This window comes from Perognathus longimembris, chromosome 6 (assembly GCF_023159225.1).
Source record: "Perognathus longimembris pacificus isolate PPM17 chromosome 6, ASM2315922v1, whole genome shotgun sequence".
In the NCBI taxonomy this organism is placed as follows: domain Eukaryota; kingdom Metazoa; phylum Chordata; class Mammalia; order Rodentia; family Heteromyidae; genus Perognathus; species Perognathus longimembris.
In genome coordinates, this window is record NC_063166.1 from 23,166,299 (window position 1) to 23,185,502 (window position 19,204).

The 19,204-nt window shown below is 41.2% G+C and overlaps 1 protein-coding gene across 1 annotated transcript in view; it reads right to left on the bottom strand.

Moving 5' to 3' along the window:
• Rnf144b (ring finger protein 144B) overlaps window positions 1-15,350 on the bottom strand; it is a 161,120-nt gene extending 145,770 nt beyond the window's left edge. Inside the window, exon 1 of the mRNA XM_048348403.1 lies at window positions 15,269-15,350. The gene's annotated coding sequence lies outside the window, so the exon portion shown is untranslated. The remainder of the gene's footprint in view (window positions 1-15,268) is intronic.
• Window positions 15,351-19,204: the final 3,854 nt, after the last annotated feature.

A 19,204-nucleotide genomic window follows, 5' to 3' on the forward strand; every position in this document is an offset into this window, starting at 1 on the left:
AAGTAATTCTTCTAGTCAAAACAAAAGTTTTCTGCTCATCCTGGACTTGTCTTTGCATTACCATGTTTAGATGTACAACTCCTTCGTTATTTGTGTCTCTGTACTTCTATTCGTTGCTTTTCTTATGAGTTGACAGAATTCTAAATTCTATGAGGCAATAATATACCACTGTGTCATTTCCTCATAAGAACCAGCTTATAACATCTTAACCCAAACTAAGGTTATTCTGCCCATTTGATTGATATATGAACACTCTGATTTACTCCTTATCATTCAGACTAATCTTCATTTTAAAATTATGTTATATAACATAATTTTCCTTGAGAAAGGAAAATATGAAATTTGAAATGTGGCTTCCCTTGATAAAGTGCTCCCAGTTATCATCTATAAAAGGAAAATTACCAAGAAAGTCATTTAAACTCCAAATATATTATTCAGATCCCTTATTATTAAATATCTTGGCCAAAAATAAATAAATATCTTGGCTATTAAGGCAAGATCACTTCACAACTAAATGAAACGAAGAGTCCTAGCTAGTTCCTTACTTAACTAAGGCAGATATGATCAGAACTAAGGCTAAAATGAACTATATTCTTTTCTCTTCTACAAATGATAGATTTCTCTATGGGAATTCTCTTCAACACAAGGAAAGAACATGCTTGCTTGCTTTCCAGTTGTCTACCAAGCCTGCTTTAAAAAAAAAAACACACCTATTTGTGTGTACCTCAATATTTATTTACCATATTGCCTAAAATTGAACATGTCTATGACAGGAGACAATTCCAGGTCAAAAATTATATATAGTGCTCATTATTTTAGGGGTGTGTCTGTGTGTGTGTGATATCAATTTAGTGAGTTCATAAAATTATTTCCTGAGTCCAGGGCTCAGTCTTCATCCTGTAAACACTGAATGATGTATGTGACCGGGCTTTGTAGGCTTGCACCCAGCAGCTCTGTCTGTCTCCTAGTTGCAACTGTTTACAACTAACATTGATCATTATAATTAAAGTGCTTCTCACAATCTCCGAACCCAAATCACATACAGCATTGTTCATTCTTCACATGACAGAAAATCAGAGATTTGCTTTGAAAATAAAGGTCTACCTAAAGCCTCAAGTCATTAAGTCAGAAAGAAAATTACAGCTTGATGATGGTGAAATGTGAACTTAGGGGGGAAAACTAGAGAAATCGAATCGTATTAAGGCTTACATTTTCTAACTACCTGTGTTAACCAAGGCAATCTTAAATTAGAAGCATTTTCCTTCCTTCCAAGAAGACTCAAGCATCTACACAATTAAAGGGTTAGACTACAAAAATGATTCCTAACCAAAAGAGTATGTTAGATTACCTAGGGGACTTTGCCAAACACACATACCCATCCACACCCAGACCTACTAAACCAGAAGGCTTCTTGAAAATATTCTACAAGAGTTCTGATGTATGCCTGGAGTTTATAAATGCTAAATCTCTGACGTCCCATCCAGCTCTAAATCGCACATTAATACATGGAACCAATGAGAAAAGAGATCTATACATTTAATCAATAAGACTGTAAGCAACAGTCATTCATTGATTACACAGTGATTTTACAGAGAAATAAGACCCGCATGTGATCACCATATTGTTGTATAGTGGTTGGGAAGGAAGGCTTTTAAATTAGACTTGTTTCATGAACAGCATTGTACGTACAGAAAGGAGAATGGGATCTCAACATCCACAGATGTGTCTGAGGTCTCTTTGAGAACTGCTATTTCCACTGTGTCTGAGTTACCTACTACCATACCCTTGTGATGGAGGTCAGCTAGTTCACTGAATGTCTACTGTCTAGGGCTCAGCTAGCTACAGATTCAGGTCTGTTTGGAATTCAGATACTCAGATTTCCTTCATTCATTCAATAGCTTTGATAGTCCTAGTATACATCAAGAAACGCACATAAACACACACATATGAAATATAGAAAAGGCTATGTACAATATATAGAGAAAAGATTATATATAGTCATATATATAGTATATACTTAAATAGACTATATGTGGTGGGGTCTATTACTCTTTTTATTTTCAATTGTTTCACAGTTTCACTTTATGTACATTTCAGATGATTTTAATAAATGTTTATTTTGAAATTTCTGACCTATATACTGAGACTAATAAATGAGAATCTTAAGCAGCTGTTTAGTGAGTATATAATGGAAATTTGAATAATCTAGAGTTTTCTTTTATACTCATTAAGCAATTGAGATAAATAAAAAATAGTTGAAACTAATCAAAACCATAATGATTAGATCATTTGTTCATGGTTATTCAACAAGCCAGGAATAATACTTACGAATAAGTATGAATAAAACCTGGAACTATATTTAGCATGAAGTACACAGTACCCATCTTTTAAGTGTATGGTTTCATTAAGGCATTAAGAAAGGAATCTAGATTCATAGGAGGATTCAATATTTAAAATCTATAAACTCTCTCCAAATTACTCTACAAATTCTATGTAATTTCAATAAAACTTAAGTCACTGGAAGGAAAGTCATAAAATGGATTTAAAGACTTTTAGTCAATAAGGCATGCTTCACCCATCATAAGCCTGCTCCCTTTTCCACTACATCCCGAACCTTTTTAAGCTAATGTGCACAAGTACTGAATATATAATTAAATACTTTACTTTCTAGTTAGAAACTGAACACCAAATGGAATTATAACAATAAGGTCTTCACCTTGAGGTGTAGAACTTACCTAACACTTGAAGCTAGAATTAAGCACCTTACATAACGTCAGGAGAAGAAAGAGAGAGACACAACAAAGAGAAAGAAAAGGAAGGAAGGGAGGGGAGGAGGGAGGAAGGAAGGAAGGGAGGAAAGGAAGGAAGGAAGGAAGGAAGGAAGAAAGGAAGGAAGGAAGGAAGGAAGGAAGGAAGGAAGGAAGGAAGGAAGGAAGGGAGGGAGGAAAGGAAGGAAGAAAGGAAGAGAGAGAGAGAGGAAGAGAGGAATAAAGAAAACCTAAACCAAACCAAACCAAATTCAAACAACTCCTTTCTCACAAAAGCATGTCACTCATCCTAGGCTATAAACAACAACAAAAAAATTGCTATTGAGAAATTAGAGATTTCAGTTTGTTCAAGGTACAAGGAAGTAACCCAAATGTACTCTGACTACACGGGATTGGAGAACAGATACAAATTTAAGAAAATATGAGGTAGTGACAATCACAATGTAAAACTGCTTCATAAAAACACCTCCACAACTCACCACACAAGGAACATACATGTTGATGAACTTATAACCAAACATAAACAAACAAATATAGGAAAGCAAATAAGTAACAAGAGGCAGAACAAAAGGGGGGGAATTTCATCCACTGAAAATATGGATAATATAGTACTCGGAATTTTAATGTTTTTACAATGTTTAAAAAGATATAGGTGGGGAGTGGGAATGTAGCTTAGTGGTAGAGTGCTTGCCTAGCATTCATAAAACTCTGAGTTTAATTCCTCAGTACCACATGAACAGAAAAATCCAGAGGTGGCACTGGGGCTCAAGTGGTAGAGTGCTAGCCTTGAGTAAAAGAAACTCAGGGACAATGCCTAGGCCCCGAGTCCAAGCCTCAGGACTGGCACCCAAAACAAAACAAAGCAAGATATAAGAGGACTTGAAATTTTAAGATTAAGTCATTATGATGTCCTAATGAACCCCATTATTTTATATAATTAATATACACTAATAAAAAATGACCACTTAGCTATGATGTCATATATCAGAAATACTAGCATTTAGGAGGCTGAGGTAGGAGGATTGTGAGTTCAAGGCCAGCCTGGGCTACAGATGAAGTTCACTGGCAGCCTCAATAAACTAAAGAAAAACAAAAACTAAAACAAAATAAGATTTCATAAAATATGAGGATAAGAAGCTTTAAGAAAAACAAATAGAAACAAGTAGAAGGATATGATTAAAAGTATTCTAATGGAGGAAATAGCAGGCTATTAAAACAGATAGTATTGCTCAGTATTCCTGTCTTGTCCTGGTGTCCAGTTCTGCATTTCATTGATGTTGGTCTTGGCTACTGACTTGCTTTGGCTGACAGTACTATTTTAGCAACATAGTACTAGGCATAAGCAGAGAACTTCAGAAGCATAGTGAATCTCAGCCTTCTTGTGCACACTAAGAACCTCATGTACCACACAAGCACTCTTCTACCCTAGGTCTCTGAATGAGAAGGCATTCAGGGCCAACTCAACTTGACTGTGGAACAGAAACACAGCACTGTCTGCAAGGAGTGACAGGCACCATGAGCAAAAAAATACTTGTTGTTATAAACCAAGGGGTTTTAAGGTTGTTTGTGAAGTTGCACTACATTGTCAAAGTAGAAGCTGATGGGTACTGCCAGCCAAAGAGAGAATTAATAAAGTTAGTGATAAATCTGAAGGCCACCCGGGACACAATGTAGAAGAGTAAAAAATATAAATAATATACACATGACGTTAAAAGAGAATGACAGAATATATACTTATGATGACTCTGCAACTGTAGAAGATAGATTTGCTTTCCAATCATAAAACTCACCACAAACACCATGAACTCAGTGACTGCTCGAGGGTCCTAATCACAAGGCCCTCTCATGAGAGGGCAACTTGCTTCTTCAAAATTAATGGGAGAAACTCGGCACTGGTGGCCCACACTTGTAATCCTAGCTACTCAGGTGACTGAGATCTGAGGATTATGGTCCAAAGCCCACCTGGGCAGGAAAATCTGTGAGATTAACCACCAGAAAACCAGAAATGGAGCTGTGGCTCAACGTGGTAGAGCACGAGCCTTAAGCACAAAACCTCAGGAATAGCACCCACGCCCTGAGTTCAAGCCCCACTGCCAACAAAATAGTAGTAGTAGTAGTAGTAGTAGTAGTAGTAGTAGTAGTAGTAGTAGAGTAGTCTTTCCATTAGCTTTAGCAGAGCTTGACACCATATGACATGACATGACAACATGACATAACAAAATAACATGGGAGATACTATTGCATCATCTTCACAAGTGTAATCCACAATCAAGGACATACTTCCTTTGCAGATATGTGCCCTGGCAGACAGGAATCTTGGAGGATATCTTAGAATTTGCCACCAAGGAAAAGCAATAATAATGGATATTTAACATCCAAGGTTGCACAACTGACTAGCAGCCTACTTCTAGCACTGTTACTTACCTACACTAAAGTAGTTGTGCATGGCATTTAAAAGGACTCTAGAAGAATACAACATTGCTCTGGACATCCTGAGGACTTTCTCTAGAAACACAGAAGACCCAGGCATGGATGGCCATCACTGCCTTCTCCACTCCTTTCAGGACAATCTAATATCCTACCTCAGGTCCAAACTTCCTTTTGGATAGAATACATTCTACTTGTTTTCTCCTATTGTAAGTACTTCTTGTGTGACTCACGTGTTTTTTACCTTGTCTTTTCAACGTTTAGGAACACATTAATAGAAATGTTATTTAGACTGCCCCTGTCACTATTTTTGCCTTAAAAGACTTTAACAAAATAACATTGCAAGTTCTGGGAAGGTCATCTGGAAGCTTATAATTTAAAGCCCTTTAAAAATTCCCAAATGCTGAAAAGAGAAATCCATTAACATTCTTGTTTGTTCAAGAGTTTAGTGGCATGTGACACCATCTTTATTTTTTTTTTTACAGGAACCAGCTTTATTCTTTTAATTGATCAGTCGTAGAATACAAATGATGAACAATTAATCCTAGCTGTTTATTGCTTCCGTTATTCTCTGGAAACAGAAAATGTCTTAAGTGTTTATTACACACATACAGTATCTCACTCAGATCATTTGCCCAGCTGTGGGACAGATTGCAAACCTCATTTGAAAATTATCTAATGTGTATTGAAATTGACTAATTAAAATACTCGGCATCATTTTAGGAAACGGAAATGGTTATCATGACATTTATCACTAAAAAAACTATTGATGAAAAAACTATGTGGGCTGGGGATATAGCCTAGTGGCAAGAGTGCCTGCCTCGGATACACGAGGCCCTAGGTTCGATCCCCCAGCACCACATATACAGAAAACGGCCAGAAGCGGCGCTGTGGCTCAAGTGGCGGAGTGCTAGCCTTGAGCGGGAAGAAGCCAGGGACAGTGCTCAGGCCCGGAGTCCAAGGCCCAGGACTGGCCAAAAAAAAAAAACTATGTGTGTTTATTACAATCCAAGAATCCTAGTAAGACTTGTGGACTATAATCAGAAAAGTACTTTATCCATTTTCTCCATTACTCCTTTGTGTTGGTTAATTTTATATGTCAACTTGATAGGACTAAAGGATGCTCAGATTAGTGGTTAAATATAATTTCTGGGTATATCTATGAGGGTGACTCTAGAAGAGATTAGCATTTGCATTACTACATTGAGTAAAGCTTGGCCCTTGCCAAAGCAAATGGACATCAACAAATAAAAAGGCAGTGGAAGGACAAATTCATCTGTTCCTTGAGTTGAGATGCCCATCTTCTCCTGGTCACAGGTATCAGAGCCTGCAGTGGTTGGGTCTTCAAACTTGAACTGATGGGCTGGGGATATAGCCTAGTGGCAAGAGTGCCTGCCTCGGATACACGAGGCCCTAGGTTCGATTCCCCAGCACCACATATACAGAAAACGGCCAGAAGCGGCGCTGTGGCTCACGTGGCAGAGTGCTAGCCTTGAGCGGGAAGAAGCCAGGGACAGTGCTCAGGCCCTGAGTCCAAGGCCCAGGACTGGCCAAAAAAAAAAAAAAAAAAAAAAAAAAAAAAACACTTGAACTGAATTACACTATCATTTTTCCTGGTTCTCCAATTAGTGATCAATAATCAGAGGATTTCTCAGAATCCATAATTGTGAATCAATTCCCATAATAAATCTCCTCATACATAGCTATGCATAGCCCACTGATTTTCTTTCTCAGGAGAATGCTAACTTTAAATTTGTTACATAGGGATGGTTCTTTCTTTGTCTTTCATAACAGTTGTGACTTTTCTGATCCTCAAAGACTCTTTAAGTCACTCCAAACCCAAAATATCTATCAGTTCTGTTACTGAAGTGTCTAATCTAAAACGGCTCTGAAAATCTTCTAATATCATGCAAAGTCAAAATTCTTCCCCTCCTTTGGCTGTGGACATCCAACCACAGGACGCTTGTTTCCAGGAAAGTTAAACATGGAAAGGTTGCTTTCTCTAGAAAGTTCATTTCATTAACCCTAATTTCGAACACCTATCCTTCATTCTTGGAATGAGATGGGGGGAAAATGGCAGCAGGAAGTACTCCTGTGACTAACACACACGCAATGGATTCAAGGAAGGCTGGTTATTTGTGGGCTTGTTGGGTTTGGGGGACAGGAGGATGGAAGTTTGCTGGGGATAGAATCCAGGGCCTCTTACCTGCACAAGAAGTGATCTACCACTGAAATATACCCTCGGTCCTTGGTGGGCCTTTAAAGCTGACTTTTTCTCTTGAGTCACATGTAGGATATTGGTAGGGATAGGATAGGAGGTTGGGAGGTAGAGAACTTACCAATTCACTTTCATCACTGGGAGCTCCCATCCACCCATCCCTCTTTTAAATGGCCATTTATAGCTGTTTTGTCAGTTTACCCTGCTGTAGTACAGGTGGTCCCCTCACACATGACCTGAAATACCCTTAGGTCAGCTTACACCACAGCATGTTCTACCTCTGGTCCATGGAAATGACCTTACACTGTATGCTCTCCCAAGTCATGGTACAATGTTCCAACATCTCTATTCCTTCACTGTCAAAGGAGCCAGCAGCCATCCTCTTGTTCTTTAGGTTTCTCAGGCATAAATCCTTCGAAGGGTATGGGAAACAACAGTCTAAATGATCTACATGAATCCCTTTTCTTTATACTTGAAAAGCTAAGTATCTCACATCCCTCTCACAGTGGCCAAGAAAGGAAGACCCAAGCTTACCACCAACTCTTTCAGGAATCATTACTGTTTTGGCCTCTCCAACCTCTACTATCTGCTATAGTCAAAGAGCTAACCTGGTTTTTGAACAATGTTAACTATTTCCCCTGTGCTTTTTTTCAAGTCTGTATTGTGTTCTTATTTCCCTTTGGAATGTGGCCTTTAAAAGTCTTGGGCCAAAGCTAACACGGAAACTAAGAAAGTCTCATTCTAACATCTGGTTCCACATACATTCATATGTCTTAACAGTTGGTTTGTTTTTACTCTTTTCGAGTTTAAAAACAATCATATGTATTCTGTTGGTTCAAAAACACTTGAAACCAGTTGTTTTTAAACTCTTAATAGTTAAGTAGAAGTTCAGTATCCCTAATCCAAAAATCCCCCAAACGCTCCAAAATCTGAACCTGTCTGAGTACCAAGATAGCACCACAAGTAGAAAAATTGTGAACACAGTCAAAACAGAGGTGCAGTAAAAATACTATAGAAAGCCAGGCATTGATGGCTGGTGCCTGTAATCCTAGATACTCAGGAGGTTGAGATCTGAGGATGGAGGTTTGAAGCCAGCCTGGGCAGAAAAGTCTATGAGACTCTTATCTCCAGTAAAACTACTCAGAAAAAGCCGCAAGCAGCTCTGTGGCTCAAGCAGCAGAGCACTAGCTTTGAGCACAAAATGGCTCAGGGACAGTGCCCAGACCCAGAGTTCAAGCCCCAGAATCAGCAATACAATAAAATACTGCAGAAAAAATACTTTCAGGCTATCTGCTTAAAGTGTATATGAGACATAAATGAATTTTATGTCCCGTCACCAAGAAAACTTATTATGTATATGCAAATATTCCCAAATCCAAAACATTCCAGATAAATGCTACAGTACTCCACTTGTGATTCCAGAAAACAAAGTTCAAGTGTCAAGCTTGAAGAAGAGTAATGCCAATGAACTAGAGTTGCTGATGTGGGCTGGGAGCTCTATTAGAACTCTACAAGCTCAGGACTCAGTCTGAATCCAAGCCGCTTCACTTCTGTCCTGTTGCACACTGGACTCTTCGTTTTCCACCCCAGACTCCTTCTTTTCTGTGACAGCACTATCTATAGACCACAATCACCCAAGAATTCTCTTGACTCCCTCCCTCTGTGTCAGCTGCCATATCCAATCAGTCACCACATCCTACTAACACTATTCATATAATATCTCTCCCAGATCTGGCCCCGCCTCCCATTTCCTCTGCTTCGGCTTTCACTAGAATCCTTACTAATTTGGACTCATGCTTTGTTTTTTTCTTTTTGGTGACAATCCTGAGGCTTGAACTCAGGGCCTAGGTGCTGTCCCTGAGCTACTTTATAGCTCATAGCTAGTGCTCTACCACTTGAGCCACAGCATCATTTCCAGCTTTTTGGTGGTTAATTAGATAAAAGTCTCACAAAACTTTCTTGCCTGGGCTGGCTTCAAACCGCAATGCTTGGATCTCAACCTCTTGAGTTGCTAGGATTCCAGACATGAGCCACTGGTTTTCAGTTTGGACCCATGATTTTTTGTTGTTGTTTCATTTTATGTTCTTTTTTTTTTTTTTTTAATAGTCCTGGGCTTAAACGCAGGGCTTGAGTGCTGTCCCTCTTTGTGCTCAAGTGGTTTACTGGAGAGTTTCACGGACTTTTCTGCCTGAGCTGGCTTCCAAAGGCTATCCTTAGATCTCAGCCTCCTGAGTAGCTAGGATTAAAGGCATGAGCCACCAGTGCCTGGCAGACACAAGCTTTTTGAAGACAGTAGAGTGAACTATGTTTAGAAATGAGTCAATAGAGAAAGAGAGGCTGAAAATGTCTATGATTGAAGGCAACTGAAGCCAGAATTCTCAAGAAGAAAGAGAAATTGAAACTTAAACCCAGGGAGAAAAGGAAAATTCTGAAAAAGGAAAAGGAAAATGTTACCATCTGAGATAGTCTCATAAATATAATTCAGTCAGTATTTTAATGGTAATTCTTTCTTTTCTCAAATAAGATGTTAGAGAGTAGGTACTTTAATATTTTTAACTAAAGAAAATTCAAATTGGTAATCTTCCAGTTTGTAAATGTTTTTGAAATTTTGCTATTCATTCAAATCTAAATCCTATTCTACAATCTGCTAGCTGACTCTCCCTCTGCCTTTCTCTCTCTCTCTCTCTCTCTCTCTCCTCTCCTCTCCTCTCCTCTCCTCTCCTTCTGTCCCTCTCCTACCTTTTCTCTTTCTTCTAAATAATAAACTTCTCATTTTCACTCTTCACACATTCCAGTCTTCTTACACTCACTAATTATTCCACTATGGTCTTTCTTCCACTTTCATCTCTCTATAGAAACTGCCTGTGGCTGAGGCCATACTAAGTTCCTGAACATCACACACAGTGGGAACTTCTTTGCCTTCATAATAAACTATGGCATTTTTTCATCTTCAATTCCTTAATTTTATTTTCTCCTATACTCTGGCCACTCCCCATGTCTTCTGTTGCTTCTTTCATTGTTGTTTATTGCTGCAAGCCTCCTCGTGTGCGGATCCTGCCGTAGATCTATGTTCTGATAATTCCTGTATTATCATCTCATGCAATCTTCATAGCTCTAGGTTAATATCACCTTCACCAAGATGTTGGACCCTGCTTTCCAGGTAGAACATTCAATCCACACTCTTCTGAATCCTAAAGTCATGGTCCTTCAATTATAAAATGATGGTTTTTAAGGATAAAATAAGATAACGTGCTTGAAAAGTGGGTGCTCTGATTTGTACTCCTTGAGAGTCCATTGTAATTAAAGGCTTGATTCTTGGAGTGGCCCTCCCTGTGGGAGGTGGTAGAATCTTTGGAAGATGGGATCTAGTTGGAAAGTGTTACATCACTGCTGGAGGGGGGGCAGGGAGTAATCTCTTACTAGTGCTCCTGAGACCCCTTGAGGTATATTGAGGAGATTTGTATAAAACAACTAAGTTTGGCTGAGCACTGGTAGCGCACACCTGTAATCCTAGCTACTCAGGAAGCTGATATCTGAAGACGGCTTTGAGGCCATCCTCGGCAGGAATGTCTGTGACACTCTTATCTCCTATAAACTATTCAGAAAAAAAGTGGAAGTGGCACTGTGGTTCAAGTGGTAGATCACTAGCCTTAAGAGAAAGAATTTCTGGGACAGTGCTCAGGCCCTAAGTTCAAGCCCCAGTTTTGGCATACCAAGAAAAAAAAGAAAGAAAGTAAATTCTAATAAACTAACACATGCTCTGATATGTAATTGCTCAGACAGGGCAACACTAATAAGACAGAATTTCTCAAAAGTCTTGAAGGAAATATTATTACTCAGTATAATTTTTAATTAAAAAAAAAACTACTTTTGAGAGCATCCAGAATGTAAAAATTAGTCCTATTAGTGAACTCTTCTCAATCACCAAAATGTTACAACAGTATAAAGAAAAAAATTTTACAGGTTCTGATCAAGTCATCTTGATTTGGGGGATTTTGGAAGATTGGCGCACCAAGGAATAGGGTCTTCTGAAGAATAACTCTTAATTGAGTGCAGTTTTGAGAGCAAGAATGTCTAAAGATTATTTCTGTTATTTCAGATGAAATCTCTAGAGAAGGAACAGGCTACCCATTGCAGAGCTATTTGCTCACTTATCTAAGTGTTGCTCTTCACACACTCACCACTTTCCTCCTTCCTCTCCATATACTAACTTGTTTTATGTGTCCCCACCAATATATATAATGAAAACTCAGAATATTTTGTTTTTGTTTTTGCCAGTCCTGGGACTTGAACTCAGGGCCTGAGCACTGTCCCTTTGCTCAAGGCTAGCACTCTACCCCTTGAGCCACAGCGCCACTTCTGGCATTTTCTGTTTATGTGGTACTGAGGAATTGAACCCAGGGTTTCATGCATGAAAGGCAAGCATTCTACCACTAAGTCACATTCCCAGACCTGCCTTGTCTTTAATGTTACATTTTGACTTTCTTTGGAAATCTGAGATTTGCAACCTATTATGTTATGCTATTTCTACATTACTGAACTCACATAAATTCATTTCCAGTGAACAAAAATCCTCATTATAATAAGAATGAAAAGATATAAAAATGTCCATTCTCAAAGTTGGGATTATGGCAAACAAGAACCTCAATGCTCATCAGCAGAAAGAAATGATTAAAATCTAGATGACTTCTACAGTACCTCCAAATTTTATTACTCCCTGACTCTATCATTTCTTTTTTTTCTTTTTCTTTTCTTTTTTTTTTTTTTTTTTTTTTTTTTTGCCAGTCCTGGGTCTTGGACTCAGGGCCTGAGCACTGTCCCTGGCTTCTTTTTGCTCAAGGCTAACACTCTGCCACTTGAGCCACAGTGCCACCTCTGGTCTTTTCTATATATGTGGTGCTGGGGAATCGAACCCTGGGCTTCATGTATACAAGGCAAGCACTCTTGCCACTAGGCCATATCCCCAGCCTGACTCTATCATTTCTATATAGTTGAATCGGTGGGAAAATAACCTGGCACAGAGAAATAAGGCCATTTGTGATGAAGGCTGCACAAAGGTTACTCTCTTCATAACCAAGGGTATTTCTTAGAATACTGAGCTAAAAATGTAACTGCATTCTGCAACCTATGCAAACATGTTCTAATTGATGGGAGTGCAAAAATTTTGGTCTCAAGTGCCAGCAGCTCTTCTGTGAGTTAGCGTGGTGGAGAGAGTGTGGGGTCACTGGAGCATCAAGTTACAGACTAAATTAAAGGTCTGCAGAAGAGTGGCAGGGTCTAATCATCTGCTGTCCTAGGCTGCATTGTCCACTCTTACCCACAAAACACTGCTCAGCCAAGCTGGACTTGCAGCAACCCAGGGACTCAAGCAGCTTGCTTTCTTTTTCTTTTTTTCTCTTTTAATGAAAGACTTCTGCCAGGCACTGGTGGCTCATGACTGTAATTTTAACTGCTCAAGAGGCTGACATCTGAGGATCATGGTTCAAAACCAGCCCAGGCAAGAAAGTCCATGAGACTCTTAACAATTAACTACCAGAAAACCACAAGTAGAGGAATGTCTCACGTGGTGGAGGGCCAGTCTACCCCAAAAAAAAAAAAGAAAAGAAAAGAAAAAGCCAAGGGACAGCACTCAGACCCTGAGTTCAAGCCCCACTACCAGTGTTAAAAAAAAAATGGTGAGGAATGTGGCTTAGTGGTAGAGTGTTTGCCAAGTACGCATGAGGTCCTGGGTTCTACATTCCTTGGTTCCACATAAACACAAAAAATAAAAATTAAAAAAAAATTAAAAATCACTTCTAGTTCCACATAGATCTTCATGGAATTACTTCCCTGAAGCTCTTAGTTCTGTCATATTAAAATTTCAATGAAAAAGTAATCAAAACCTAATGTTTACAACGTTCTGCCACAGAGAAAAATACTGTGGGTTTCTGTTCCTATTAAAAACATGTGTCACATATATAAAATTATGGAAGCCACTGATCTACACACATCCACACAAAAACCTTAGGAAAATAATGATAATAATTTTGCTTAAACCAACAAAATTTGTAACATAACATTGTGTTCTGTTCATCACTACTCCCATTTAAACCAATGCTTTGCAAAGCTCAGCAAGCAATGAATCTTTCTGCATATTTTACGGTGTAGGTTGCAAACACTAGATCTATAAGGGATGAATTAAGGTCACTTTTAAAATTCAAAGTAATTCCTAGACTGGTTGGGCTGAATCATGAGCATCTGCACTGTTTTCCTAAGGGAAAGTTAATTTTAGAAAGGAGAAAAGTTTGCCAGGAACACCATCACATTGGCTTAATAACTAGAAGCTTATAACAGTGAATCTTTTCTTAAAAGTTCAAAAGATTTTTGTAAATCTTGTACTTAATATCCTTGAAAGAAGGTACTGAGTATCCTCCTTATTTCATAGCAAGCATCTTGTTTTACAAGAAGAAATGTTCTTTACTATTATACCTCTTCTAGTATTTTTTAATTAGTCATTTGTGTCAATCACTCAAATGACACTACAATAGCTATCTTTATTCCCATTTGGTGGTTTAATAAGTGTTAGAATGACTCAGGTACATAGATGTACATGAAAAGTGTTGGACTTACACCTGTGATTAAGTTCAAGGAGAGAAACATTTAGTATGCATGTAAAAACAATGTCATTTATAGCCTCTCATCCAATTCAGGGCAGAAGAACTTGCTTCACATAACTTGGAACATAAACAGGTTCTAAATTCATTTCTGTGCCATTCTTCCTCTCTGGTGCCTGGAGATAATGGTCCATTTCTGTCTAAATTAACACTAAAGTGAGCAACAGGTACACAGGGCCATGGCCTGCATTCCAACATGGACAGAAAGTGAAGAGAGCTGTAAAGAAAGATTTTCAGATTCCCAGCCAAATAGGCCTCAGCTCTTTCTAATCGCTGGAATCCTTACATTTTCAACTGATATTTGTAATCAATTCTCACGGAAGTATGGGATTTCTCTCACCTTATATCTGAGTTTCAAATGAACGTTAGATTTCCTTTCCCATAATTGTCTCCAATACCATGCTTAGGTGGTCAGCTGGACGAGAACCACCCTTTTCCCAAGAGGACTTTGCAGAAATTTTCAAGTGGGTTGTGGGGGGAAGGGGGGGGAATGCACCCACCGGAGGGGATTGTTAAATATAACACACATAAGCATATGCATAAATATGCACCCCAGATCTGAGGCTGGGGCTGTGGGTGTTCCTTCTTTAGCCCTTGAGTACAAGAGCTATTGCCTGTGCACCGGTCTGTGACCAGGTCCTAACCGTGCTGTCACCCAGAAAACCTTCTAAACTAATTACAGTATTTAGGGGGGAAGGTTTGATGTTGACACAGAGGATAAAGTGGTACAGTCACCTTGTTCATGAGACAATACTCTTCCCAAAGTTAGGATAGTAACGGAAGGTGGGGTGGGGGGCAGGGGGGTGGAGATGTTCTAGAGAAAGAGAAGTTGCCGAGTCCCCGCACCCCCTGAAAATAATAGCAGACCCCAGGAGCGAGCAGCACGTCGGTGTGCTGCGTCTCACACCTGGCGAGGGTGGAGGACTCCCTGTCTCCCCCTCCCCACACTCCACCCACCCCGAAACATCCCAGGTGTGGGGCTGGAGCCGTCCCCACGGAAGCAGAGCGAGTGTGGGGTGGAAAGGAGGAGGGGGTCCCGCTGGCCTCTGCTGGCCGCCCACTAGGGCTTCAAAACCCGCAGGAAAGCTCCGGGGAGGGAGAAAGCGGCGAGACAGACAGACCGAGGCCGAATCAACGCCTCCCAGCACGGCGGGGTCCCGGGCAGCTTGAGGGCGAGAATGGCACCCCGCGCCCCTCCTTACCTTGAGCCGGAGGTCTGAGTCCCCCGCCGCGCGCCGAGCCTCGGAAGGGGCGGCGCTCCCCGCTCCCCGGGGCGCCGAGGCTCCGCCACCCGCAGCTTCTGCAGGCTGCCAGCTCCTCTGCGTATCCCGGGCCCACTCCCCCTAGCCTCCGGAGCCCCCCACCCCTTCCGGCTGGCCCTGAGCCCCGCACCCCTCTTTATTCCCCCCCACACACCCCTCCACTCCCACGGCGCTGGCCTCTCCAGTCCTCCGCCCGGATCCCGCAGATCCGCGGCCGCTCTACGCCGCCTTCGCCTTTCCCGGGTCCGGCGCGCGCGCGCCTCCCCCAGAGACGCGCTCTCTCCAAAGGAGGCAGCGCTAGGGGCCCTTGGAATTCTGACGCGAGCAACTTCAGAAAACACCCCTTTGAAAAAAAAAAAAATCATGGATCCGCTCCAGGAGGTCCTAAGCAGCCTTTCACCCAGCCCCTGCCTCCACCCTTTTGTCTGGATGGCATCACCGAAGGGCTGGATGCTCGGGCTAGAGATCGCGTTCGGAGGCTCTCCTGCCAGTCATTTACAACGCACCCCCCCCCTCCCGCGCCCCCGAATAAACCTACCATTTTGACTGTATTTTAAAATGTAGACATCCCCCCTGCTCAGCCTGAGGTTGCCGGGACATCCGATCGGCCTCGGAAGGGTGCGTTCAAGCTGCACTTGCGCCTGCACGGTGGACACCTGCCACCTGTCAGGGCCCCCGAGTCCAGCAAGAAGCGGTTACACATCCAGGTTTGGGTTACTGAGCATGCTCAGAGTCTCCTTTCGCTTAGGGGAGACCTAGTTCTGAAGCTGGAATTCCAGGAAGGAGCAAGTACGGGGATGTATTCGAAGAAGGGGAGTTCCAGTGGACATGGCACGGGCAGAAAGGCAGAGGTTATTGAATCACAAAGAAGATGCTGGGTAGGGATCTGGGGAAACAACCACCATTAACGGGCAGGGCTGGGAGTGGCCCAACATCTCCCTCCTCCCCCACCCCTGCCCAGGAATGTGGAAAGTGAATCACCAAATGGTACTGTACCTCGTCACTCATTCACCTGTGAATACACTGTGAATGTACAGGGTTGGTTCAAAGCCTGTTACGTTTATAATCGGCCATGTTATAACCTAAAGGCTGATGGGAATTAATTTCTTAACCAGTTTATAACAGAGCCCTGGAAAATACAAATACCTATTGAGATGCTTTATTAATCCATTGTCCCCCCACACCTTTTTTTTTTTTTTTTTTTGCCTGAATTTATCAAACGAGCTTCTAAGGTGAGAGCTTTTTTTTTTTTTCTTTTAAAGAGGCACTGTTAGATTTCTTTTTAATTTTCAAAAAAATTAGTTTGGGGTTGGTTGTGGGGCTTTGAACTCAGGGCCTGGGCGCTGTCCCTGAGCTTTTTTTTTTTTTTTGGCCAGTCCTGGGGCTTGAGCTCAGGGCCTGAGTACTGTCCCTGGCTTCATTTTGCTCAAGGTTAGCACCATACCACTTGAGCCACAACACCACTTCTGGCTTTTTCTATATATGTGGTGCTGAGGACTTGAACCCAGTGCTTCATGTATACAAGGCAAGCATTCTACCACTAGGCCATATTCCTAGCCCCTGTCTCTAGCTTTTTCTCACAAGGCTAGCTCACTACCACTTTGAGGGACACTTTCAGGGATAGCCCTACTTCCGGTTTCACTGGCAATAAGAATCTCAGGGACTTTCATGCCCTGGTTGGCTTCCAACAACAATCCTCAGATCTCAGCCTCCTGAATAGCTAGGATTACAGGCATGAGCCACCAGCATCAGCTCAGATTTCTTCTTTACTGGACAGAAGGTAGATATTGGAAGATAAACTTCAGATCATTACTTCAGCAAGGTGCTGGGGATAGAAGAGCTACCAAGAGCCAAGTGTCCCTGTCCTAGTGACTCTAAGTAGGGGGATAAGTGAGTAAACAGACTGCACTGGGTATGGTCTGGTGGAGGGTACCCACAAAGAAGGCAGTATGCAGGAGACTTAAAGGGTGAATGCAATTTGGCCGGAGCAAGAGTAGGAGGAGAAAGTTTTACAGTAGAGGGGAACAACATAAAGAGAAACCCAAAAGTCAGAAAGAACTTGGCAATTCAAAGAATCTAGAAGTTTGTTATGGCTAGGAGATGGTCTCTTGGGAATGGGAGTAAGGGGTGATTGGGAAGAATGGAAACACAGACTAGAAACATAACTGGAGGCCAGATCATATAGTGTTTTCTAGGCCATATTTTAAAAATTATACTTTATAGCTCAGGGTTTGTGGCTTACTGTTGTAAATCTAGCTACTTGGGAGGCTGAGATCTAGAGGATGGAGCAGCCCATGCAGAAAAGTCTGAGAGATTCCATCTCCAAAATAACCAGCTGGGCTAGAGGCATTGACTTAAGTAGTAGAATACCAGCTACACAAGCAAGCCCAGCAGGCTTGTGGCACAGAGTTCAATCCCCAGTACTGAGCGACAATAAAAATGTTGATCTATAAGTGAGTACTGAAACCCAAGAGAAATTGAATACATGGGAGTCACTTTGATGTATATAGTTGTTCTTCCATCTCCATGGCTACTGATCTAGAAATTCTCTGAATATTAAAATGTATGGATGCTGGAGCCCTGTACATAAAATGGCATGATGTTTGTGTATAGTATACATATATCTTCCTCTACACTTTTTTTTGCCAGTCCTGGTGCTTGAACTCAGGATCTGTGCACTGTCCCTGAGCTTCTTTTGCTCAAAGCTAGCACTCTACCACTTGAACCACAGCACCACTTCTGACTTTTTCTGCTTATGTGGTACTGAGGACTCAAAACGCAGGGCTTCATCCATGCTAGGCAAGCACTCTACCACTAAGCAACATTCCCAGTTCTGGATTGTATTTTTAAGGGAAAAAGTAGCAAGGAAAAAAGTATATGTATGTTCAGCACAGATGCAATCATAGTAGACCAAACTACTTTTGGACCCATAATTGGTTGAATCGCTGAATGCAGAGCACATGGATACAGAACTCACGGATAAGGAGAGCCAACTTCAAGTTGAAGGCCCAAGAAATCTGACTGTAATTCAAAGAGTCAGAGACCTGATGCTGGGATTTCAAGTCTGAAAGTCTGAGATCCAGGGAAGGAAGTGATCCATGTCCCAGCTTGTCTTCAGACAGTAGATTCAACCAGGCCCCCAATGACTGCATAATGCCCATCTAGACTGAGGAGGGCTATCTGCCTCACTTAATCCCTCAACCGAAATACTAATCTCTTCTGGAAATACCCTCAGAAGCTTACCCAGGAGTAATGTTTTATCTGTTATCTAGTCTCACATAGCCCAGGCAACACAAAAAATGAACCATAATATTCCCTTTTCTCTTCACCTTTCAATTTCATTTTTTCTCCTTCTCCCTGTAGAGAAGTGCATCACCAATTAACATGGCAGGAAATATAACCGCAGAGGTTCTAGTTTTATATGTTGCACATCTAATGACTAAGTGGAATCAATATTTATCTCAGTTTCAAAGTCCCTAGGAAGACACTAATTGGTCTTACTGGGGTCAAAATCATGATGTAAAAACATGCCTTCCAAAACTCTTCATCTAACTGTATGAAGGGTGTACATAGCATCAAAATTAAGATAGAAGATGCTATGGTTAGGAGAAGCGTCCCCCAACATCCTGTGTATTAAATGCCAGCCTGTGGCATTCTTGGGAAGTGGTAGAGTCTTTATAAGGTAGAGTCTTTAGGAAATTATGTCACTGGGAGTGAGCTCCTGAAGAGAATACTGGGACCCTGGCTGCTTCCACTCTTTTTGCTTCTTGGCTTCATGCTTGCTAAACTGGCAAACTACCACCCAACCATGACTCAAACTCTGTTTTTAAATGGGATCTTTTGGGGATAGGGTCTCACTTCCTGCCTAAGCATGTA